The sequence below is a fragment of the Triturus cristatus genome, chromosome 9 (assembly GCF_964204655.1).
Source record: "Triturus cristatus chromosome 9, aTriCri1.1, whole genome shotgun sequence".
NCBI lineage: Eukaryota > Metazoa > Chordata > Amphibia > Caudata > Salamandridae > Triturus > Triturus cristatus.
This window is the reverse complement of record NC_140592.1, coordinates 583659149-583685959: the sequence shown is the minus strand read 5'-3', so window position 1 is coordinate 583685959 and position 26811 is coordinate 583659149. Positions and strand designations below refer to the sequence as shown.

At 42.8% G+C, this 26811-nt stretch overlaps 1 protein-coding gene across 1 annotated transcript in view; it reads right to left on the bottom strand.

The window, feature by feature from the left end:
- The window catches only part of LOC146798352 (bone morphogenetic protein 2-like), an 86090-nt gene extending 70173 nt beyond the window's left edge, over positions 1-15917 (bottom strand). The window contains exon 1 of the mRNA XM_085625624.1: positions 15297-15917. The gene's annotated coding sequence lies outside the window, so the exon portion shown is untranslated. The remainder of the gene's footprint in view (positions 1-15296) is intronic.
- Positions 15918-26811: the final 10894 nt, after the last annotated feature.

Here is a 26811-nt window from a genome sequence, read left to right as displayed (position 1 = left end):
GCCGCTGGGGGCCTCTTAACAATGTCCATGGTACAAAGGAGGAGGGGCCTCATTGCGATGCTTTGCAAATAAGAAGACAACACTACCTGCTGGGGCTTCAGACCAGTGGCACAGGGCAGGGGACCAGAGGGGAGCAACTGCTGCCCACTGCAGACCTACCCTACTGAGACAAAAGTAGCAAACACAAATTGTACCAACAGATCTCAGGCCTGTTGCTTTTAAAAACGCACAATTGAAGTAGGTCTAAAAGCTGCTGCAGTATGAATGGACAGGAGCAGCAGATCTGAACTGTGTTTCTTTACCAACAGCTGTGTTTACAATACTTTGTTAAATAAAGTATTGTAAATACACTGGTAATGCTACAAATTAGAAAATACTTGGTAATGATAAGCAGCTTTGAGATCTGCTTTTTCTGCCCTCCAACAGATTCTGTCTCTGTTGCGATGAATTTAAGAGTATCATGCATGCATCTCATGTCACCCTCTTTTGGAGGGTGTCAACGTCCTTGGACTCACCACTTTCCAAACCAGGCCCATTCCTCCCTTTCACTTCAATGGGCACATGTGCGCTGAAAACCTTCCTCACCCTCCCCTTCCCTAAACAACGTCATTACCATTGACTTCAATAAGATCACCATCAAGAATCCCTCAATCTCACACTACCTGGAAGATATTTTGAGAGGTATGGATCATGCCATAATTTATAAAACTTGAACTTTTTTTTAGGTACCGGTACTGCATCTGTTTGCTTAATTAGATGTTGAAGGATCGGTTGGAAAGCACTGAAATACACAAATAAATCATTATCAAAGTTTCTGTTTAGCGTTTATACTTCAAAGATGAAAAACATTTGCTTTTGCAGATTGTCTCCCTTTTTTGACAGCAACAATGTAATTTGTTAAGCCTCAGTCCCTCCATTCCCACTCCCTTCCTGCCTGTAAAGTTGTTTTGAAGGGGGGCCTGACATGAACACATTTGGTTCAAGGGGGGGCTTGGAAGAGGAAAGTTTGAAGACCTCTTAGGAAGACAGAAATGCAAGGTCCACCACAGGGAAAATGTGGTAAACTTCATCAGCCCATTGTCAGGGAATGGGGCAGGATCATGGGTTTTGTAGGGGATAGAGTTTAAGGGTGCAGGAACCAATAGGAAAAAGAGGGACAAGATAAGGTGGGTAACAGGGGAGGTGGCACTCAACAGATACCAGGGAAGAAAAGAAGGGGAAGATGGAAGGAGGCGCCAAGGGGAAATCAGGTGAGGATGTAGTATGGGGACAGGACCAATCTTTACTTGAAAATCATCGACGTTTCAGGCAGGCAATTGTTCAGAGGGAGAGAAAGAAGGGAGGATGCAGACAGGGAAAAGGAACAATCCTTAACTGGGAAACATCTATGTTTCAGGTGAAAGAATTCCCTGCCAACTTTGAAAAAAATTAAATCAAGAGTAATATCTGGGTCTGATTGAATGGATAAAGGAAGAGAGACCAGACACATATGACTATGAACCCATTAAGACTGTTGAAGTAACACTTTAAAAGACTGTAGTAATCTTTACGACAATACTCTATTTTCAATACATGGACTTTTCTAGTGAATACATTTATAACTGTTTTATTGGTCAGGGAAGAGGTTTGGATAAATACTTACCTACTCTATTGAATTAACCATATACAGTGGAATGACACTGTGTAACGAGTGTGTTTCGGGTAGGTACTGGACATCTGAGTCCAGATGAGGTAGAGGCAGTATTTGAGGGACAGGGTGCCTGGGGGAAAAGGTAGAGTTGTATATTGTCTGCATATTGGTAAATATTGAGGCTGTGATCCCGGAGTAGAGCACCAAGGGGTTCCATGTACACGCTTAAGATGATAGGTAACAGTATGGAACCTTGCAGGACTCCATAGGTGATTACGATCTTCTGGGACCTGGATGGGCCTTAGTAAGTAAACTGGTATTCTTTGAAAAGGTAGGAGGAACATATTTGAAGGAGGCTGCCACTTAATCCTATTTGGGACTCTGGGGTATGGGTGAGGGTTGAATGGCTGACGTAGTCAGAAGCAGCTGAGAGGTCCAGAAATATCAGTCGGTAGGGGTCATCTTCATCTGTGGTTAGGAGGACATTGCCTCTAATTTGTAAGGTAGTTTTCTCTGTGTTGCAGTGTCATCTGAACCCAGGCTGGTAGCCGTGCAGGAGATGGTTCTGTGGTGGTATGTAGTGTAATGGTGTAAGCTTCGTCACTCATAGAGGATGTCCAATTCAGGTATGACTCGCATGTACCTTACACACAGGCCTCTAAGGCAGGGGCTTAATCCAGTGAGATGAGTGTACAGGTCATGAGTGAGTGAATGAATGTGAGACCTGTGCTTTTGATTCACCTTCATTTGTATTTTCACCCTCTTCTCTTCACCTTAACTCTTAATATACACCATGATAGGTGTGTATTCATACTTTTACATGCGTGTGTCTTCTTTTTTCTCAAACAATATTTCACACATCGTTTGGCATTCTCTTCTCATTTTCCTCAGCCTCTATCACTCACCTACCTCTTCTTGTGTTTCCTCCCAGGTCCTTCTTCTACCCCTGACCACTTTCTAGGACTAGTGCAAGGATTTTTCAACACCAAGGATGGAGGCACATCTTTCCCCGTGGTTCCACATTTACTGCTGACTAATACTCTTTCCTGGTGACTGTCTAAGCATCCACCTAATATTTGCTTTCCAAAAAATAGGTACATTCTTGCTTGGTTTCACAATGTTCTCTCTTTTTCAAGAACTCCTCTCTTTGTCTCTATTGCTCTCATTCATACCCCTACTTCTTCTTAAACGTGTACTCTTCTCACATTCTCTTTTCTCCCCACCTCATCTCCTTTTTTCTATTTCCCAGACCCTTTTTCTCACTCTCCTAACTTGCATATTTCATTAACAAGTCTTATTTCTCTCCATCTTTCTCCCTCTGATTTTTGTGCAGTTCAGCCCAAAGATAGATACTCACTCTTCCTTACTCTCATGTCAGTATCTTCTCTTGTACCTTCCTTTCTTACAAAATCCTTCAACAGATGTCAGAGCTCTTGTTTCACGAATCCAATTATACTTAGGTCATCTGGTTCAGATGTTTTGCTTTTCATGTTGGGACTTACAGTACTGATTTTATAACAGGATATACAGGACCACATGTCCCAGAATACAAAGCAAAAACCTGGGCTGGAGGAGCTACTCCTCAATGGATGTATGAAATTTGAGAGCTTCGATATCTTCAATTCTAGCCTTTTGTGCTCCCCATTTTCCATAATATCATCCTTTCTGTACCCCACAAATTTCCCTTACTATGCCATTCAGGTGGACTCACACAATCCTCTAACTGAAACATTCCACTGACACACACAGAGCTCTCTAATATCCTTTCCCCTGCAAACCCCTTTTACTTGCCCTTCTCACCCACCTTAACCTTCTGTACGCTCTGTATTTTCGTATTCCTAGCCCTCTCTTTCTCCTCTTTTGTTTCTCACACATATCTTTACTTTATCTCACATACACCAGAATGTTTGTGTATTCACACTTCTATAACAAATCAAGTAGGGGGGAGAAAGAAGGAACTGCGATCCATTCAGCTTCCTTAGTCTATTTCAAAAAATCACATGGGGAATGGATCACTTGTCCTGAGTAACCAGGGTTTTTTTAATTTTCGTATAATATACCGATAAAAAACCCTCATTCACGTACAGAGGTAGCGGTGGCGGTATATCTTGGTTCTCCGCCTTTCTCTTTAAAAACGTGACAGCATCATCATCGGGTTAGTTGTTATGCTTCCTCCACCAGGAGGTGTACCACTGGTTAGTGCAGTAGTGATCAGTGATGGTAGGGTTATGTACAGTGAGTTGCAGGTGGGGAAAGAAGGAATAGTTAAAAAGCTTGTTTAGCCAGATATTTTTTTTTTAATAAGTCTGGATTCGAGATTGTCTAAAAATAGTTCCGTGCGTAGGGGTACTTATTATGAATCTCCAGCACCTAATATGTCCGTAAAAAGGTCGACATGTTTCAACCCTTGCGTTTGCCCCAAAGGGTCAAGTGGGCTTTCTTCAGGACCTAGAGTGAAAAATGAAAAAAGTATAGTGTTAGACCCTATGTGTCTCTGTGAACTTAAACCATGTGTTGTCAGGGTTTTCGTGAATCCAGGTATATTAACCTGATTCTGCTTTGGTCAGATAGTACCTTATGTCCTCATTACTGGACATCAGCGGGTGGCCAGTGGGTTTGTCACCTGTCTTTCAAGCTGGTGCAGAACGACTTGTTCTGACTCTACCTCTGCCGACATGGTTTAAGTTCACAGAGACACATAGGGTCTCCCACTATACTTTTTTCATACGAAAATTTAAAAAAAACCCTGGTTACTCAGGACAAGTGATCCATTCCCCATGTGATTTTTTGATATTCACACTTCTAATCACCAATGCAAATGTTCGTAATAATATTTCAATTCTGCGCTGGTGAAAACAAATCTGTGTTCCACAGTTTGGCAACATCAACTTAGACACTTTGCTGATGATATCTGAAGGAATAATCCCTTCCAGTGTTGTAGACTTAACTGAGTGCAGTGGAGATGTCAAGGTGACAGTTGGTTATTGTGAAGAAGCAAAATAAAGGTTAGGGCGCATTTGCAAACTGTTGGACTTTGTATTTATTCTTTTTTTTTTCCACATATTGATGAGTAGCTGTACCCTTCTGTTAGTGTTATTTTGGGAGGGGGGAGATTAGGAAACGTGGATGTTCGTATGCATGGATGAGGCTTGTTCTGGGTGCATCGGCATGAGAAATATTTTTCCCTCTTCTACATGTGCCCCTATAGAGTGTCCGAAATAGAAATGGTTAACTGAATGTTTTTGTACCTGCATTTAAGCTTGATGTTACCACGAGTGGTACACTTTAGTCACAAAAGAATGCTACATTGTTAATGGGAGATGGTGGCCATCCGGCTTTGTGTGTGTAATTTACATATGTATCATCAGTGTGTGACAATGAAGGTGACGCCCCCCCCGTATTTTGTCACAAAGCCCGTGGTATAATGAGACTCTAGAAAGTGAAAAAATACTTTTCGCATAGGACGATGGTAGATGAGCTGGAAGACATGGAAAAAGATTCACTGTGGAGGATGTGTTTATAAACACGACTCTCCTCATGGTAACGTGAGAAAAGATTTTCTTACCCCAAAAAAATGCTACTAGTAGTGCTGGATTGTTGGGGCATTGAAAACATTAATAATAGAGGCCTTCATTTTTTCAATGCTAGTAATAGTAATGTCACAAAAGAAAATGGTGTTGTGGGAATTGAATCAGTATTTATTTTAATTATGGGCTGCGATAGTCCAGTATTGCTTCAAAGGTCTGATAAAGCTTACCTGACATCATTGATGCAGTAATGAATGGATCATCAATAACTAACATTGTTCCTTTTATAACTATTTTTTGTATTGTAGGTTGGGTTATTCACACAAGGTACTGGTAGGGTTTTAGTATTTAGCCTTTTTGCATGGTGTGTTAATATGGCACTGTTGAGTTCTCTATTATCCTGAAGAAGACCCATGACCTGTTGAGGCTTCCATAAGGGTCGAAACATTTTAAAGTCAAGTGATTCATTGTTTGAATGTCATGACCGATGGCCTAGATTTTAACTATACCAGAGGTACTCTGTAATCAAGCAAGGTTTCAAATATACCCCTAGGTATTTTTAAAGTGTTATTCATGCTGAAGTAACCATACCCAAGGCATTGTCCTGACAACAGATTTCAAAGAATTTCTTCCCTCGGTTGAGACCGCTGGAGTGGCAATGCACCTACCCCAATGTGAGAGGTCATCAAATGATGAAGCATGCCTTGATAAGTTCAGGGTGAGACGACCTCTCGAAAAACTTTTGATGACTCTCTTCTTAAGAAAGTCTAAACTGCGAAAGTATAGCAGTAAGTGCATTACCCTCAAGTAGTTCAGTGTTTTGCATTTGGGGCAGCCCAGCCACCTACTCAGTAACTGTGACTTGGCCCACCCCTCTGCCATCCTCTTGGAACAGGCCTTGAATGAGCTTGCAGCCGGAGTTGTGAGACCCATCTTCAGTGTTGCATGGGGCACCTGTTCAAAATATTGAGGGCCTCCATGGACCAGCATTGCAGAGTAAACAGCGGCCTTAGGAAGGCTGTATGCTACCGGCCATAGCCCATTTCGTTATGTGGTAAGGTTTGTGACTTTGTGACCCCTTCCATGTGAGCAAAACACCATGAACCCCTCATACTCATCAAGGCCCAGGGTCGGACTGGCCTAAAGGGCAATCAGGCAGTGTCCAATGGGCTGGTCTGACAGATCAGTGTAGGGGTCGGTTTATGGCTGGGTGGGACGGTTTTTCTGTTGATTTCCCGTATATTACCATTTTTTTTTCAGCTATCTGCTTCGCTGATTGAGGCCCTGACAAATTTTTTGTCCCTGTCCCACCCTTTCAAGGCCTGCCGATTTCCATCCATTCTGTTCATTTAATTTCTTTTACTAGCCCTCCCCACACTCAAACCCTTCCAGGAGTGCTTTAGAAATGTCTGTGCTTTTCATATATGGAGAAAACCTGCATTACATACATTCTTCACTAGACTTCTTCATTGCACTGAACCGGTTAAGGGAAGTTATTCTGAATATTCCAGGTCTTTGGAAACTTTCCCTGTATTGGAAGCATGCGCTTCTAAAATATGTGAGGGCGGTATGAGTCAAAAAGAGGATCCTTGAATATTGTTGTATATGCCTTACCCCTCCCCCTCCACACACACCAATCCTCTTTTTAGTCACAAAATTAAGGGTCCTTTATTCATGTAAAATTATGTAAAAAAGAACTCTTTCCACTGGCCAATCATGGGTCATAGTACAGACTCCACTCCATCACTACTGGATTTTCAGAGTTAAACCTGCCATATGGCTGCCTCTGTACAAGCCCTAACTGGCACTGATTTTGACTCGTCCTAGTCTGACCAGTGTGGTCAGTCTCACCTAGCCTTACTGGTCTTTCAAGGGCATCGGTCTGTGACCGAGTCTGACCTAGGCCTTCCAGACTCTCTGAGGCACTGGTCTTTAGCTGACACAGTCCTAGTCTTACTAGCCTTTCAGTGGCGCTATTCTTTGACTCTGTCCTAGATTTATCAGCCTTCGCGGGCTCTGGTCTGTGACTGCTTCTTAACTAGCCCTACTGGCCTTTCAGAGGCACTAGTCAGTGACTGACGCTGTCCTAGTTTTACAAGCTTTTCAAGAGCACTGGTCTGTGGATCCCTGGACTAGCCCAACCGGCCTTTGAGGCTCTGGTCTGTGACTGACTGACCTAGGGGCACTCGCGAGAAATGTCATGTATTGTAACCCAGTTCTGGCCGCGGACTCTCAAGAGGATGTGTGCAGGCACGCGCCTGACACTGACCTAGCCCTTACGCTTTCATGAGGTGAGACTTGCGTGCCTGTTTCTGCCCCAGTCTGATCTTCCTTTCACAGACGCCCCGCCCTTTTCGTCTCATACACCTGTCTAGGCGCCCTAACAGGGCCGGCCTGGGACAGACGAATCAGATTAAAATTAGAATTCAGAGGAGCCCACATTTCGAAGATCGGGCAGCTAGAAGTTGTAAAGATATGTTGTGGACGTAGCTTGCGGGGTACGGGAGACGGTATGCATTTCCATTTGTACTTGCTGTCGGTGGGTAAAGTTTGTGGTAATATCGGGGGACTCAACAGTGCAAACCTGTCCTTCAGACTAGGAAACAGGCGCACAAGCAGCCGGACACCGCCCACACACTGACTTGTCAGAATCGCCTTTCGGGCATTTCTAGATGTGCCAGTCTGACCCTGTGCGGCTGTAACCGCATGGTCACCACGGGTGCCAGGTCTGCCTATCTTGCGCCGACTCAAAATACAGTTTTGCGTAAAAAAGAAAGTTAAAACAACAGTGCAAAGATAAGACTTTCGCGAGACGCATATTTGTAGCCCTAAGGAGATTCCCTGCAGTAGTTAGTCATGGAGTGTCTACGTAATTGGCGCTTCTACCTTGAAGCCCTGGGGACGAGGATGCTTCTCTGTTTGACCTCCATTCACATTTTGGTAAACCCAGCCCGCACAATGAACAGGCAATATACGGTTGCCTCGAGGGGGCGTAGGATATAAAGCCAAGCAGCTGATTCAGACCCCTCACGGAGCCGCATTGTACACTGCATAAGGACATAGGTTGTTGAAGGCAATAAACGGCAATACGAAGGTTCTGATGAGTTCACTTTAAAGACAGACATTGAGTTACATATTAGCAAAGAAGTTCCAACAATACACGCCTGTGTGTGAACTCCATGTAGTGAGAACTGAGAGTACCAGCACTAGGCAATCCCCGGCAGAGCTCAGAAAATGGAGTCACCCCTACCGGAGATGGGTGCTTAGCTCGGTGTTGTGGTGATCAGCCCTGCCCCAGAGAAGCGTATATGAGATCAGAGCTGTGGGAATCTAACCTGCAGCAGAGGGGTGTTTGTAATCAATGTCGTGAATCTCAGCTCTGCACCCAAGCGCTGGTTATGAATTCAGGGGCCTGGTTGCACCTGAGGTGTGTTCCTGAGATCAGAGGTATGGGGTAAGGCCTGCACCAAAGAGTGTTTCGGTTAAGTATTCACCAGAGGAGCAGTTAAGAGTTCTGGGGCTCTGGCATTCACCAAATGAATGTCTGTCAATATTGGGGGCTTGTCTCTGCACCAGAGGAGTGTTTGAAATCAGCACTGTGGAGTGTTTGTAAGATCAATTTTGTTAGGATCATTCCTGCCTTACATCAGAGGCACTGTTGTAAGAATCTGGTCTTCTACTGGAGACTAGGATGTTATGTCCTTCAGTGGTTCTTTACAGATCTTGGTTTAATAGAAAACAGCAGAGAGAGGAAATGATATTTAGATACTCTGGAAACGTCACCTTTATGCAATGCTGTATTGCAGCCTTGTCTGTCTTTTACAACCACATCCTTCAACTATAATCCACCACTTCACCGTTGACTTTTTTTACCTCCACACTAACCCACTATCACACTTGTTATTCATCCACCACCCACTGATCTCTACATCTGCCTCAGATGCAGGCCAACTCGTCAATTGACTCCCCACCTCATCTGCTCAACTCCCCATATCTCATTTACACTGAGACTGACTGAAACTGACTGAAATCTTATGTTTAGAAGGATGAGTTAAGACTTCACTTTTGACCAATTGATTTTCTTTACTCTCTTTTTGGCAGTATGCCAGTGAATGTTCTATACTGTTAAGAGGCTCCTTGGGTTGAATTCTTCACTCGATAAGTGTACTTTTAGATAGATAGTCACAACTATAAGCCCAACTTTCCAACACTCTCCCACAACTTTTCCGAAACTACCTTTTTACCCTATACTACCTTACGCCATAGATGGTCAACATATCTTTGCCTTCCCAGTGCATTCCAACAGCAGACCCTCAACTACCCTCAAATCCCCTCAACTTCTTGCGATCTTGCCACTGCCTCCCCACAACAGAACTTTGTCAATTAATCGTGCACTGTCTGCCATCTCATCTGAATACATATCAACTATACCTTGCCTCTCCGTATACACGTGAAAAACGCCCACTGAGAGGTAATTATAATAGGAAAGTTTGTACCTGACGTCCATCAAATGACCGAAGGTTCCAACCAAATATGTGCACTGGTCAAAGCAGTACAATAACTTATTCATCCACTCATTCCACAATCCATTGAAATATCAACAAACCTCAACCATGCTTTTGTGAATAACATCAAAATGATCCTAGGAGAAATAATGAGAGCCTCCGTCTCCCTTACTAACCTATTTATAGCCCGAGCCATGCCATCAGGAGCACCATTCTTTGACATTTTCTCTACTTAGCAGCACTCACTGGTCATCTTATGCAGAAGATGACACTACACCTGCCAGATATATTTAAGAGATCTATCACTATCAAACTGTACCATCTCTGCTGCATACTGTCCACGACACCTCCCTGGCCCTGCAACCTTCCCCACCTACATGAAGGTCAAACTCGTCTTTCAATTGCTATAAAACCTACCCTAGAAATGGGCAATCTTAAGTAATCTCCACCTATTACCAGTCTGGACTTCCTGATCAAGGTCATCGAGTAAGTGGTGGCATGCCTGCCACAGCTACCCAAAGACAGGCATGAACTGCTCTACGCCTAGTTGTATGCCCTAGACACCCCTTTGCAGCATAGGGGCTGGTTCCCTCCAGGTGGTTGGTGATATTGTCCAGAAGCCTCACAACTGAAATCAATGCCTACATCTTCCACCCCCTCCTCCGTACTTTGTTTTGTGCCCTCCATTATGGTATTCTAAAAGGAACTGAACAACCTCTGTATACCAAACAACCTAATGTGCACGTGCCACGAACAGCCACACGTCACCCACTCCTGGTGAATGCCACCTGGCGAGTGCCCCTATGTAACCTTACTACTGACTCTACAGCGCAGCGTATGCTTTGCTAGATGCAGTGTACCTCATTTCTATATATCATGCCACTGTGTCATCCATATTATTGTGCATTCTGCATCCACCCAATCATAAACCTTTGAATTCCTGTCTGTTCATACGTAAACCACTGCCATACCTTATGACCCACCATGCTATAAACTTGATCCTATATGTAAATCTGTATACTTTTTGAAAACTACCGCATTCGAAAATATAAGTACAATTTTCTCCTAATCGGATACAAACTATTACGAAAGCTACACTCAAAAGATAAAGATTGCATCCATGCTCAAAGTAAATAAAATAACTTAAATACAAGTTTGGGATCCAACAGCACGTTGTACAGCTATGGAAAAAGAACAGATGATGGGCGGAATGCTGAACAAATCAAGCATTCACCCCCAGTTGCAGATCTGGGATCAATCCAACGGCATGGGTACAGTCCCGCTCGAACTGCCAGGCCAGGTCCTCTCTGGACTGGAAACAAGCGTCCTGGAACCGGTTTTAGGGTATCACCGCTCATGAGCCAGGCTGGAAGAAGGAGGAATAAAGGCAGGCAGGCAGAAAGGCAGGGAGACAGGCAGGCAGGCTTAAACTACGCACAAACCATGGACAGCAAATGTTTTTCAATGAACATCAAATCCGGGATGCAGTATCTTGGGACATTCCTCAATGCCATCTTACTTTAAATTAAAACAAGCATATGTTACACCAAAGCGATCAGACACAGGGGACATATGGGATTTGTCACCGATAGCAGGACAATCCCCCATATTGTACCATTAAATTCACTAAAGATTATATTCATTTTATTCACAGATTACCTAATGGGAACTATTTTAATACTTTGATTATCAAAAGATAAAGAACTCAAAATGACATGCAATCATTTAAACAAGGGGATTGACTTCCAAACAAAAAACGTGCAAAAATATCACAAAATCAGACTCCTTCTCAGACGAACAAGGGGCGACCCACGATATTCAATAAGTGCACAAATAACTTGCCAGTCACTTTAAAAGAACCAGCAGCCTCTGCCGTACTCCCTTGAGGAACAAAAATCCTCGATAGGACAAAGCCTGTAAAGGCGCCTCAACAGAAGCAAAACAATTAACTGTGGCTTTTGGTGCCTGAAAATGATGAAAACGAACACCAAAGTCATGATCTTTCAGAGAAAAAAGGTAAGAGCCAACTAAAAAGAGCATGGGGTTAAGAGGAAGACTAGCGAACTGAGAAGCAAATACAACAGTCAGGGAATAACATTCAGCACACTGGAAACTTCACCTCAGCCATTCCATGCCTCCAAAAGAAGCTATAAACGCCAAGCAGCGAAGCACTGAATGAAACTACTGCAAAGAGCTGTCAATCTAACCCTCCTCTAGGTAGAGAAGTCTTGGACCCCACAAACAAACACCAACTGTTACACCAAAGGGCACATCACAAGTTGAACGGTAATGGTGGGGAGGTAATTTTCCACCCGTAATTACCGTTTCCGTACAGCTCCAACCGACTATTACCTGCAATGATGAGTTTATGGCCTATTAATGAGGAATAACATGTTGGGTAAGAAGCCTCTGCACCTGTTCCCTCATGTTTCCTTACCACCGGGCCATTTACTAGGCACAAATGCCACCTGCTTTTGGAAGGTGCAAGTGTACCCAGCATTTACCGCAATGGTTAATGCAAAGGGTGCAAAACCGCGCACTTTGTACTCCTGTCTCTGCTGGAAATGGGAATTTAAGGCCATAAGGGAGTTACTATATTACTTGCGATCTCTGGCCTAGTTTAAATCCAGACCAACAGAATACACGTATCTCCTGTTCTACAAAACAAGCACTGGCGTTGTACAACAACTATCATTCAATACCTGTCGCGCGGAATTAGGAAAGAAACCACACAAAATAAAAACCACTGAGAAGTCCTATCACACACTACTTATCACAAAACACATGATCTACTCACAACGGAGACTCGTACATAAATTCAACTGAGGGCGAAACCCAGGGCAAGTGATCACTGTCTGGAGGTCGAAAAAGGACAGCACGTGTAGAACAAGGCAACACCTGTTAAAAATGCCACCCGAGCCTCAGGGAAACTTTAAACTCCTCAAATTCCTCGTAAACTGCCCCAATTGTGAGGAAACACATAACTCCTGCTCCTGAGAAACCCTTCACGGGATCCCGAACTTCAAAAAGTAAGCCTTTAGAGGAATCAACGTCAGCTTGCACACACTGTGATTCTCCCAAAACTCGCATTTAACTTTACTGAATATGCGTGAGTCTGTAAAGCTTTGGGAACACCAATACATCCATGCCAGACAATGCCAAAAGAGCATTACTGAAATTAAATGAGAGCAAGGGAGTGAGTGGGACAGAGAGAAAGGAGGCAGAGACAGGAAACAAAAGGAAGGGAAGGATGTGGGGAGAGCAATGGAACAAGAAATAGAGAGAGGAAGAAAGAGAATGAGAGATGGAATGAAATTGAGTGGTAGCAGAAAAAAGAATGAGACCAGGAACTGAGAGAGAGAAAGTGAGCGACAGAGCAAACGAGAAAGGGCAGAGAGAAAGCGAGAGAATAGAAACACGCGAGATGGGAAGGAGAGAGATACACAGATAGGTGTAGAGAGCAATACAGATAATGATTATTTTAGCGAAAGAGGCTAATAGACAGAGATCGATTTCCTAACAGAACGAGGACATAACAGAAAGGTCGAGTAAGAGAGTGGCAAAGAGGGGCAAAGAGGGGCCAGTGCGAGCAGGAGGTAGTTAGAAAGAGGCTGACCAGGCTCAAAGAATGATGGTTTATGTAATTCCTGAGCCTCACCCATCCAGTGGCTCATTGCAACCTCTGTTGTTACTCCAAAAACCCCTCCACTCTCAATACAAGACCTCAAATGTCACTCTTCACTCTCATTGTGTGCTTTAATGTTAGTCCTGAGTCTCATCCCTCCAGCCTTATAGTGTGATTTCTGTTTCTTGTGAGACTCACACCTTCAGTCTCAGGATGTGATTGCTAATGTTAATGTTTCTCCTGAGCCTCATGCCCCCGGGCTTATATTGTTGCCTCTGTCACTCCCGAGCCTCACCCCTTCAGCTGTATAGAATGGTCTCTATTTCTTGTGACACTCGCACCTCCAGTCTCACAATGTGCATCCCTCTAGTTTCATACTTTGACCTCTTATGGTGCTTCTGGGTCTGTCTTTTCAGTGTTATTTCATGAATTCTAATATTACCTCCAAGGGTCTCTATTTAGTCTGATTTTTGACACTGCGACGGGTGCTGCTTACAGCAGCACCCGCCGCGATGTCAAAATCGCATGCCTGGCATTTCCCTGCACCACGTGGCAGGCACCACGCGGTGCCTACCAATTGGTGCAGGAACTGCAGGGGGTACCATGGGTACCCCCCAAGTGAACCCCACACCCCCTTGGGGGCCCACAACGGGCCCCCAAAGCCAATCCCTGCCGGCCACCATGGAAGGGCCTGTTTGCAACCCACATTGTAATATGTCTGGCAGTGCCGCCACCATGTTACTGGCCCAGCACCGCCCGGCCGGCAATCAGAATGATTGCCGACCGGCGGATAAGCTGCGGACGGACTTTGCGTCTGCCGCAATACCCCCCACCATCATAATATGACGGGGGGTATTTCACGTTACGCGGGCTCAGCGGTAGTGATCGTTACGCCATCATAATGAGCCACTTAACTACGCTCTGTATGTCTCTTCCAAATGAATTTGTCTGCTATAACTTGTTTAAGTTTTTAAAGAGTTTTTTAAAGCAATTTTAAAGGCGCATAAACCTAGCAGTCATAAATCCATGTATTTTAATTCACCAGTTTTAATTTACTATGTCTATAATGAATTTAAAAGTAGTTCAAAAAGTATAAATACAACTATTTTATATTTTGTATTTGTATTTGTTGACCTCAGTTGAGGTCTGAATCAAATAAATAAAATTTGAAGTTGAATTTGAATTTGAATATTACCTCCAAGGGTCTCTATTCAGTCTGATCTCATAACCTCTAATGTTACTGATAGACCACTCCATCAAGTCTCATATTGTGACCACGGATGTCACTCAAAGGCCACATCATGACCTCTAACACTGTTAATTCCCACATCATGACCTCTAACACTGTTAATTCCCACATCATGACCTCTAATGTCTGCCCTGGCTCTAACATTATTCACTAGACACGTCCTCAAATATCACACCATAACCGCTAATGTTACTCAATAGCTAATCCCTTACGACTAGCATCAGGGCCTCTGATGTCACTTAATGGCACTCTTATATCATCACTTTTAATGTTACTCAATGGCCTCTCCCCCAAGCCTGATCTTGCAACTCTCTATGTTAATAAGTGGTCACTACCTCATCTCACAACCTAACCACTAACATTACTTAATGACCACTTCCTCAAGTCTCATATAGTGACTTCTAACATTTCTCCATGGCCACTCCCAAGAGTCTCATATCACAACCTCAAAATGTTAATCAATGTTCACTCCTTGAAGTCTCATATCGAGACCTGGAACATTACTCATAGGCCACTCTCCCAAGTCTGATATCAATGGCTCTAATGAAGTCAAACCACACACCTGTGTCTGGGGTCATGACCTCCAATGTTACCCAATGGCCACTCTCCCAGGACTCATATTGTAACCTCTTATCCCCAGAACGCAAAACATATATTTAAGTGCTGTCTCTGGATACAAGCGCATGACATACCATAACATACACATAACTTAATATAACATAACATGACTTGAAATATCATGTACAGTAAAGTAACTTACGTAGCCCGGGGTCCGATGGCGGTAGCGTGGCCCCATACTGTCCTCCAGCGGTGCAGGATCTGAGCGCCCTCGTCTCGTCAGCCCACGAGCCGCTCTTTTTCCCTTTTCCTGTTGTGCTTTGCTGTTTCCTCTGCCGTTTCCTCGCTGGCGGGCCCAGGGCTCCCCTTTCCGTGCTGGGCGAACACCTCAGCGGTGCTGTGCGAGGCGGGCAGCGAACCTGGCGAGTACCTTAACACACTGCCCGGCACCTTGGCTTGGCACTACCTGACGTCGCCCTTTTCCGAGGCGTCTTCGAGGCGTCTGAACAGGCGTTATACCCAAACGGAGCTCTAATCCCACTGTGACCATATGAAGTGACCCGCCAGACATTTAATCTCGACTACGCCTTCATCTTTACCTCCGAAAAGTGCTATCTAAAATACTCGCCTTTTCGTTCATGCTCCAAGCCTCCACCCTGCCTTGGCTTGTCTTTCGCTCCTTGTGATTTGTTGCTCCCCTTTTCTTATGCTCTGTCCCTATTTCAAAATGTATTTATTTGCTCTGCCCTATCTCTTCTCTTGTCCCTGACTCTCTACCCTTACACTGCCCGCTTCTCTTCTACTTATGTGATGTTTTCCAATTATTCCAACTAAAATGTGGCTGGGGAAGCTTACCCTTCCCTTCCCTCCACCCCACCCATCCTGCCTCCAGGACGTGATATCAGCTGGAGCCGTGCCACCCTCAAGCTCGCGGCAGCCAGGGGAGTTTGTCACGCTTGTTGGTTAGTGTTATGGGAAGTGACAAGTCCTCTTTAACATGCCCACGGGCAGGTTTGACTAATGAGATTACCTCCCACTGCGTGGGTTTCATCCTTTGTGCTTATGTTATGCCTGTTAGTAAAATCCAGCATCGCAGTATGTGGCACCGAAGTAGCCCCGAAGGGTATGGATGGGGGCTCTTTTGAGTGGAGAAGGCCTGCAAGGGTCATGCAGCACTATTAAAACCAAGCACGCAGCACCACGCAGAACAAACCCGGCGCGCCTAACTTGCCCAAGTCAATTCCTTGTTTAAGGCAGTGGTAAATGAAAGCATCGGCCTTTTTGACTGGAGTTATTTCTTGGTTTAAAACAGTCGCAAGACTGCCCTAAAGGAAAGATATATGTGTCTTATTTACCAATACCATTCCCTGGTTTAAGGCTGTATTTTCTACAGTTTTCCAAGCCTTTCTTATAGCTGTATTAAGTCAGACAAGAACATTTTAAAACGGATTAAGAATGTTTTAAGATTGTCCTAAATCAGTACAAAACAATGCATACATCAGTGAGACTTTTTCCTGGCTAAAGACTCTTTTAATACTGTGTTAAATTAGGCTCAAGCCTGTCTTACTAAAGTTTTATCTGACTTAATCAGTCTTTAAACTGTGTTAAGCAGGATTGGACAGTCTTAAAACTAATATTGACTGCATTAAACCATTACAAACCCATTCTTAAATCAGAGTCATATTTCATGATTTAAGACAGTCCTAAGAATGTCTTAAGCCAAGGAAACACTTCAGTTAATCAGACCCCGGAGGATGATTTACAGTTCATGGTGTACACCACACAAAGTGTTGATGAAATACAATGCTTTTTACCAAGTGACAACTACACCCATAGCATGTGCTGAAGAGACGATGCATGCATGGAAGTGTAAGTACTTTTACAGTGCAAACCTAGACTGAGAGAAACAGAGTGCTAAACAAGGGCAGAAGCCCAAAGTTATGATTCAATATTGTTTACAATCAAGAAGGGTGTTGGTGAGTGGCGTGCCCTACCATGTGGAGATGTATGTGGGTCTTCAGCTTCTTTGTGAACTGCAGAAGTGTTGGGGCAGTTGAATGTTGATGGGTATGTTGGTTGTGATCCCAAGACGTTGTCTTCTGATCTTCATTATTTGCAGTTTTTTGTTTTTAGTTTGACTATTGCATGACTTCTTGTATTCACCTGAGGTAGTTAGTTTCTCTGCTGTTATTGTGGGGTGCAAGTTCTTTTGGCATAGACTCCCGAAGTAGGGTTGGAGGGGGTGATGCGGCACCCCCAAAATAACCATGCTGGAGTTTCGAAGGTGAATGAGCATTAGAGATGATTTTCAATTTTGTTTATATCTTGTCACATTTGCTGTGCGTTCAAAGAAAGAGGTCAAATGTACGTTTTGTCTTCTGAAAAATTGCTGCTTATTCTTTTAAAGTTGAGACTGGTATTTACTATATTTTCCTGTTAGGTAAACATTATTTTGGTTATTGATAACCAGAAAAGTTCACATAAACACCATACAATGAAAAAAGAAAAGGTTAATACATATCTACACATGGTCAAGTTTGTACTATCACCTAAGTGCAAACACATGGATTAAATAACACTTCTATTAGTCAACAAAAACATTGTGAATGGGTCCGCTATGCTCACCAAGAGTAACTAAGAAATCTTAGTGGTTGTACTATAAGGTTCTAGTTTATGGTTTGAGGAAAACCAACCAAATAAATTATTACCATGTGGTACCAGATTCTTTTAGATCCAAAAGTGCAATGTGTGATTATATTAGGACTAAAGTTCATATTCTAACTATGGGACCCTTAAGACTTGGGACACCTAAGTGTTCTGAAAGATTAATTCGATGAACACTTGTTACAAAATATTACACATCTTTCGTTGATATTAAACCTACGACCATCATCAAAGTCTGGTTAATTTGAATTCAGGATCCTTAAAACATACAAAAAGTAAAAATACAGTATGTTATTCGATAGCTACGTAATGATTGATTCTCAGTAACAACTAGTAAAACTACTGTGAATGCAATAGTTAGCTCTGTGTCCTTCTGCGCAAATAGCAAGTATAACAATCTTTTCTATAAAAACAAAAAAGCAAGGCACAGTTTTATGACAAATTAAAGTAGCATAGATAAAATCCTTGCACTTCAGATACAATGATAAAAAGGGAATTTAGAGAGGGCAAAGAACTTGTTAAACTGCATCCTAGTATAGTGCAGGAAGTAGACAGATCCCACATAAAGTGAAGATGAAAGGTAGAGGAGGGAAAACATTCCTGCCTCATGCATGGCTATCCCTGCTTGTGTTTTTTCGTAGCCTAACAAAAATATAAAAGTAGTGTGATTTCCTGATAAGGTGCTAAGTGTCTAGCACGTGCTCTCATCAGAATTGCCTGAGGACTTCTCCAGGTATCGATTGCGTATAAGACAGGCAGCGTGCAAGAATGTTGCCACCCTAATGGCTATCACTTTGCTTATGTCAGACTTGATCATTCTCAAGGCTACCTCATATTTCCTGACTCCTAGAAGATGACACACAGGTATAATCCACTTCTTGCGGCAGGCCCTATAAGCAGTGCAAAATAAAAGGAAGTGGTGCAAGGTTTCGGAAACGAATTTACTGCTGGGCATAACATACCTGATCCAAGGTACTTCCCCTGGAAGTGAACCCGTAGATTGAGAGGGACCCATATCTGAATTTTAGGTATAACTGTCTTGGGAGGGAAACGTGGACAATGCTAAAGGAAGCTTCGTAAATTGTGGTGTTTTTATGATCAAGGAATCAGTCAGTCAGGCTACCTGGCTTGCAGTTCTTAACCTCTCCACCCCAGAGATATTCCCTGCCCCTATCCTGGACTTTATTTTCCTCTTACTGCAATGTGTGAGGATTTTATATAGTGAACTATGTAACAATTTAGCTGGTGTGAAAGGGAAGGCTACAGGATGTTTTCTACAAAAACACAACCAAATGTTAATACCTAAAAATGAACTGTACAAATATTTCAAAAGTAATAAAACGTTAGGAAAGCGCAAATAAAGCACTATTTTTCTGATGATGAAGTATGATTCAAACAAAGATTTGAACAGGATCAAAACAAATCAAGAAACCTAACTTGGTGATATGCAAATGACTAAAATTAACTGAAACCCTCGCTATTGTTTATGCACTTTATTGTTTTATCATTAACCCCTTCGCTGCGGCGGGAATTCCGCCGCAGGGCTGGGGGGGGTTTGGGGGCAGCGCGGTGGCGCTGGGCTCATGACGGAGCCACTCCGTCATGAGCCACGGTTGAGCTGTGCTCATGACGGAGTGGTTCCGTCATGACTCCGCCCACTGCGCTAATCGCCCGCACAGGCGGGGAATTAGCACCGCGTGGGCGGAGCGGCCGCCAACGGCCGCGGCATGACGGAACCACTCCGTCATGAGCACACGGCGACCGTGGCTCATGACGGAGTGGTTCCGTCATGAGCAGGGGAGGGGTTAAAATTGTGTGTCTGCAAATGTAGTGGTCCATTCAATGGACAATAATATGTCTGTAAATGACCATACCATACCATGATTTAGTAATATATTTGGGACTGTGTGCTACTAAATTTAACACCAGCTACGTACTACATACTTACCAAGCTTCTGGGTGTGGCTCATTTGTGACACTTTTTTGTGTGATGGTTGGATATTTCAGGATCCCTATAGGGTCAGTGATGTAATATTGATTTCAGCACCACCAGTCGGAATTTTTATCCAGCTCCACTGCCTCTTGGTCTTGTATGTAATGTGACTTACCTCGAAGATGCTACGGGGTTTCTCCATCTGCTTTGGGTGATAGACTCAATCTTCTTTAGGCCTCTGATGAAAGGCATTACCTCATGTAGGGAGTTTTTCGGGGGAGCTAGTGCGGTATCAGGGAGACCACAGAGCAGGGACGTTGACATTCATTTATGACATGCATGCAAACTATATTGATGTGGTAAACTGGGAAAAAAAGAAAAATTGGGAAGCAGCAGCATGGCTTGGAGAAGGAAAATTGCACTTAATGATATGGAGCAGTACAGAAAAAAACTTGACAGCTCACCAGAGAAAATGAGACACCTGAGTGAAGTACAAAGGTATCCATCAGCTGATGTTGCTCTGAGAGGAACAACAGCATGACAGGATTGCTCCCACTGAAAAAACACAGAAACATATCTTTAATTTAAGAAACACATCTTAATTGTTTGGTTAACCACACCATTTACAACAGGCACTGGCAAAGCGAATAGGTCTCACCAATGCAAGTAAGTACATTTTTATTTCATTTAGCAAATTGTCCATAAAACATTCTGAAACACAAATGACAATAATGATCATAAAAAACGTCCCATCCTAACTACCCAACACCCCCAACTCAATACAGTTCATCACTAAAACTCTGTTTACCAGACCTAAAAAACCAAGCAATTCAAGCATCCACATCTAAGTAACAGTGTTCATAAAGTGGATAGGTTTTGTGCCTCCAAAGATCACTTCAATCTCGGGTTTAAGTGAAATCCCAAAATTCAAGTTGGTGTCATGGAGACATGAGTTGACATGGTCTGTTATTAAAATGTACAAGAAAGAAGTATACGGTTATTCCAATGCAAGCAAGCAAACATTTTCCAATGTGTAATGCATATGTGTGTAATGTTGTCATTTAAGAAATTTAAAGAAACAGACCGCTATTAAATACATTTTATTATTGTCAAATTTTGTGCAAGCTTCCTTCATGATAATGGACACTTACACAAAAGATGACATTAAACAAGATTCATAATGTGTTCATACAGGTGTGTTTCCTCATTTTTCGTAAACTATCGAATTATAAACATATGCATTACACATTTTTTGAATAATTCGAAATTATTATAATTTAGTAATTGCACAAGAAAATGATAAGCATGTAAAAAAAAAAAAGTGTAAAATCAATGCTAGTCCTGAACTGAAATAATTTTATTTATTCACGTAACATTTCTCATTGTCCTGTGCATTTTCTGTATTTTATTACATTTAAATGATCTTATTTTTTTGTAATGTGTAATACATATGTGTTTATTTATTCATTTATTAAGTTTAAATAAACACACCTGTATTAACACTTAAAAACAAAAATTTCCATTGTTATTTTTGGTGCAAGTGTCCATTAACATGATGAATGCTTGCACCAACATTTTTATGTCTATCACAATCCTTTTTTACTTGTGTATGGACTTTACAAATAAGACATTTTAAAAAAACGTTGTATTTCCTTGCATAATTGTAAGTAAGTAAAAATATGTAATTCGCATTTTCTTCATTAACATTTTTATGAATGAAAAAATTGTAAATGAAAAATAATGTTAGGACAAACTTTGTACATTTAAAATCTTTTTATTAATAAATGAGTTGCTTCTCTCATAAATATATTATTCAATTCAAAACATTAAAGGAGAACAAAAGGCTTTCCCATGACAACAGGCTGTGGTTGTGTTGCCCAAAGCTTGCCTCCTATACGTACTGCCAAAAGGTAACCTCTTCAGGAAGGGACATCTATCGAGCACAGAGCAGGTACCTCCAGGATCTTTCTTGGGAGGGGCAGGTTTAGGTTTGACAGAGGTTAAGGACAGGTAAGATGTGAATTTGGGAGAAGAAGTACGGGTAGGAAGGGTGCAAAAGTATTGGGATTTGGAGGTAGAGGGAGCTGGAGCTGCGATGTATATGTGTCTGTATGTTAGGCAGTTGCATGTGGGACTGGTGTATGCTGTGTATGTTTGGATATGTGTTTTTGACAGATGTTTGGTATTTGAGTGAGTGTGTGCATTTGATTTAGGTTGATGTTGATTTGTGTGTAGATGAGCATTTGTGTGGGTGTTTTGGTTCGGATGAGCGTGCTGTTTAGATGGTTGGTGTGGTTGTGGTGTGTGTGTCTGTATGTTTGACAGTTGTATGTGGGTCTGGTGTATGGTTGGATGTGTGTGGTTTGGCTGGTATTTGTCATTCTGGTGGTTGTGGGCTTGTTTTTAGTAGGTGTTGTATTGTGTGTAGATGTGCTTTTGTGTGTGTTGGTTTGGATGAGTGTGTTGTTCGGTATGGTTGTGGGGCTTGTGGGTGTGGTGGTAATTGTGGGTGTGGTGGTGGTTGTGGTGTCTGTAGTTGTAGTGTCAACAGTATGTATGTAGCATGCCTGACTTCCTTGAGCGACGCAAGGACCCCAGCAGCACTAGTACAACAAATACTAACGTCTCTCTTCTTTCTGACCCGGAAGAGTTTGACTGGACACCCCAGGATTGGTTGTGTGAGGAGGCGGGCAAAGTCATATGGAGATGGAGGCTCAGCTGGGTTCATTTCAGCGGTTTGGAGGAAGACGAGCAGCGGTGGGAACGACGCAGACAAAGGAGTAATGGACGTAGCAGCGGAGGACAAAGGGCAGACAAATCCTGACAAGACGGAGGGAAGATTTCCCTATGGTGACGTCTTCACAAAGTGCGGCGGCCAGGAGGAAAAGAAGCCAAGGGAGGATGTACGGGACGAGACTGCTGGGACTCCGGACGGGGGTCCCGGCCTTAGGCAAGTGTGGCACAATTCACTGCATGTCCTGGGGGTCGGGTTTGTGCTGGGAGTAGGGTTGGGTCTATGTGAGCTTCTTTTTGGCACTGGGAAGCAGCGGGCTACCTAAGCTTCAGCGGTCTGTACCATTTTGTTCCACCTAAAGGTCTTGGAGTTCTGTGGAGAACAGTTAGTGGAACAGCACGGATATCACCCCCCTGCACTTTGTAAGGGAAATTCCTATTCTTTTTTGTTTAAAACTGCACTGACGGCCTGTTCTTTTACACGGAGGTGTTTTCTTGGTGAAGGGAGAAGACAGTAGGGAAATCATACTTAATGGTCTTATAATTTGGTTTCCTCCTGAGGGTGCGGAAAACCGAGAGAAGTGGAAGAAGAAAGGGGAAGAGAGGTCCAGGAGCCCTTTGGAAGAAGACTGTTTCTGCGCTATGAACCTATAGTTGAAAGCTTTCCTATCATTCAAAAATAAAAAGGAAAACTGAGTAACCAGAGTGGCCATCTTTGCTTGTCCTGTCACAGTGTGCATGTTGTTTGTGTGTTTGTTTGTGTTTCTTAGTGTGTTTATGTTAATATGTGTGATTGTGTCTGTTGGAGTGGGTGCCTGAAAAGAAGTGAGTGTGCTTGGGCTTGGCGTGGGAGTTGGGATTTGTGGAAGGGACCTGATTTGGAGCAGAAGGCTGGGCTCGGTGTGAGGCTGGGGTGAGTGAGGAGGCTATTTTAGCTAGCGATCTCTGTCTGCCAGACAATAAACTATGAATGGCATCCAGAAATGCAACCATTTGTTGCATTTGGCAGCTAAGGCCCTGGATGCCATTCACTATTACAGTCTGGCCTACAGAGATACTGCGTAAGAGGTCAATATCATCCTCACTCAGCGCAACCGGGATGATATGGCAGGATATGAGGTGTCTGTGGCGAAGGAGACCCCAGCCCTATTAAGGGGCTGGGTTTGGACAACTGGGGGGGGGGTGGGCAAGAGGGAGAGTGTAGATGGGTCTCTGGGTGGTGGAGAAGGATGAGTTTGATACAGTTCCTGTAGGCTCCACCACCACTAGAGACTGGTCACTTGTGGAGGCCTCCGTAGATGATGACAAGGTGGTATCCTCCATTCCAGCCCCCTTATTATCCATGCCACTGTGTTCATCTGTGTCAGATGTTTCACCACCTGAAACACAGTAGCTTCCCTGCCTTCTTGGCCAACGTACCCTTCGCCTGCTCCTGAAGATGCTGTAAAGACATATACAATAGTTATATTGTATCTGTGTTAATATTACTGATCATGAATTGTTTTCTCAAAACATTTTCCAAATGTTCATATTTCACCTGCTTCAAGGCCTTTAAACTTTGTTTTATTTTAATCATTATCTCCTGCATGCAGGGAACATCTTCAGAAACCATTTGGCCACAGTTTTCATTGTTTGCGCTTATATTATTTTTTATTCTTCTTCTTAACATTTTCAGTTTTTTCCAGGAACTGTTTAACACCTCTGAATGGTTTTAATTTGTTGTTTTGAATAGTGAACTCGTGTCACCAAAAGTAATTTAAAGCAAAAATCCCTTTGTACATTGTGTGTACAATGCAAAAAAGCAGATTTTTTTGTATTTAAAAAAATAAAACTATGAATCAATGTGTGGCAATATTTACTGCAATGTTGTACCAGTAGTTGTATAAATTGAAAGCCTGTTTCATTTTCTTGGGCATTTCACAATGGTAAAACTTACTTCAAGTAATTTAAGAATTTTTTAAATGTTAAAATACATTTTATGGATTCAGTCCGTAAGTTGCTTATTAATGTATCACGCCCTATGTATTTACTCATGCTGTTGAAGAAATTCCCGAAAATGTTTAGGGGTAGTTTCAAATTACTTCTACAGCATAAGTAAATACATAGGGCTTGATACATTTCTAATCCACTTTAGAACAGAGCTAAAAAATGTACAATTTGACTCAAAAATATCTTAAGTTATTTTAGTTTGTTTTAGCATTGTGAAAATAATAAAAAAAAGATTCTGGCTTTCAGTTTAGTCAAAAACTGGTACAACATAACAATACATTTTAAATACAGTGATTCATATATTTATTTTTACAAACAGGCTCATTACAATATGCCAAAGATCAATCCTTTATGCATTTCTAAAATTTCCTAATGAGTCATTTTTTGTGTGCCTGATATTGAGTTTTTCAGATGGCATACTCCAACATATATGTGATGGAACATTCCATCTGCAAAAGTCCCTTGAAGTAATCTATTTTCGGTAATTATTGACTTATCATCTGGACATAACAAAGGACAGACAAATAATGTTTTTTGGTATATGTTACTCTGTCACCAATGTGTACACATCCTCGTCTGTTTTTTCAAAGATATGCGCCTATCAAATTCATTTAAAAAAAAAAAACAGACAGGCTTACATGCACATTTGTGAAGGAGTAATACATCATGCAAATCTGTCACTTTTAACATTAAATTGTATTATTTAATAAAATCATATTGTAATATATTTGTAATAAAAAATGTTGCCAGTAAATCTTATGTTTCTAGTTATTTTGGCTCACATACTCACTATTGTTTGTTTATAATACTAACACATGATTGTGACGTTTGGAACATCTACTGTATCATAAGTGATTTTATGCTATGTCACCTCTAATAGGGCTAACATAACATCCTTCACAATTGTGAAGGAGCATCACACCTGACACAATAAAAAATGTTGGCCTGTTTGGTACAACTGTCACTCATAACATCAAACAAACTCATGTATATTTTTTTTAGGCAGGTATCTGTCTGCTCCAAACAGTCCTTTGGTAGTGATCAGAAATATATTGGTATAATTTCCAAATATTAATATACAAAACACAACATCATACCACCTTGTGCAAAACTTACACTTTCAAGAACTCTTCTTGTGCGTTTGACATACCTTTATGTTGGTGCCATAATTTGTTGCTGTAACAAAAAATAGGTATTGTTGTTACAGCACCAGTGCTACTGGGATGAATGACACTGTTGAGGGGGCTCTTGACCTATAAAGTAATGGTCCTTTTTGTTTCTTTGGCGCTGCAGGCTCCATTGTAGGGCAGATATTGGGTGTGCTGCACCCACTTGTGCCAGGCGCACTCTGTCTCCTGCTTTTGGGTGCGATTTGTATGCGACCCCTCTTGGCTCCATTTTATTATTGGGGCAGATTCACCGGCTGAGTGAGCGCATGGTGGGGGACCAAGATCCTTAGCATCCCCCTCCTGGGCCTCCTCTTAAACGTATAGCGCTGTTGTACCCTACTACAGCTGGGGATCCTTCATCAGCCCTGAGCTGCTCAGTCCATGTGTTTAATTGACTTTCTTTTCATTTGCCATGGGGCGTGGAGACCCTAAGCAGCGGCAGCTCTCCTTCGACACAACTAGGACCCCTCAGACGGGAGGGTGGTGAGGATGCTGCATGGGGAGAAACAACTGAGAGCCCTGATCCCCCAGACCCTGAGCAGCCCACATTGGAGGGAGCCACTGCCATAGTGGCAGAGCTGCAAGCGGGATTTTAGTCCATTGACGCGCACTTCGACAACGTGAGTGCGCGTATGGACACTATGCATAACAGAGTGGAACAGCATGAAACCCAAATAGATGCAGCTGAAAAGTGTATTTCGGAGGTTGAGGATGCGCATACAGCACTGGCCAAATGTCTAGATCGCACGGAGCGCCTCCTTAAAATGACGGCGTGAAGGCAGAGGACTTGGAGGCGAGATTGCGCTGCAACAATCTACAGATAGCAGGAGTGGCTGAGTCAACCAATACAGGCCCAATGGAGCTCTATGTTGAAAACCTACTAACTGAACTGCTTGGCAGAGACTGCTTCTCCACCACATACCTTTATGTTGGTGCCATAATTTGTTGCTGTAACAAAAAATAGGTATTGTTGTTACAGCACCAGTGCTACTGGGATGAATGACACTGTTGAGGGGGCTCTTGACCTATAAAGTAATGGTCCTTTTTGTTTCTTTGGCACTGCAGGCTCCATTGTAGGGCAGATATTGGGTGTGCTGCACCCACTTGTGCCAGGCGCACTCTGTCTCCTGCTTTTGGGTGCGATTTGTATGCGACCCCTCTTGGCTCCATTTTATTATTGGGGCAGATTCACCGGCTGAGTGAGCGCATTGTGGGGGACCAAGATCCTT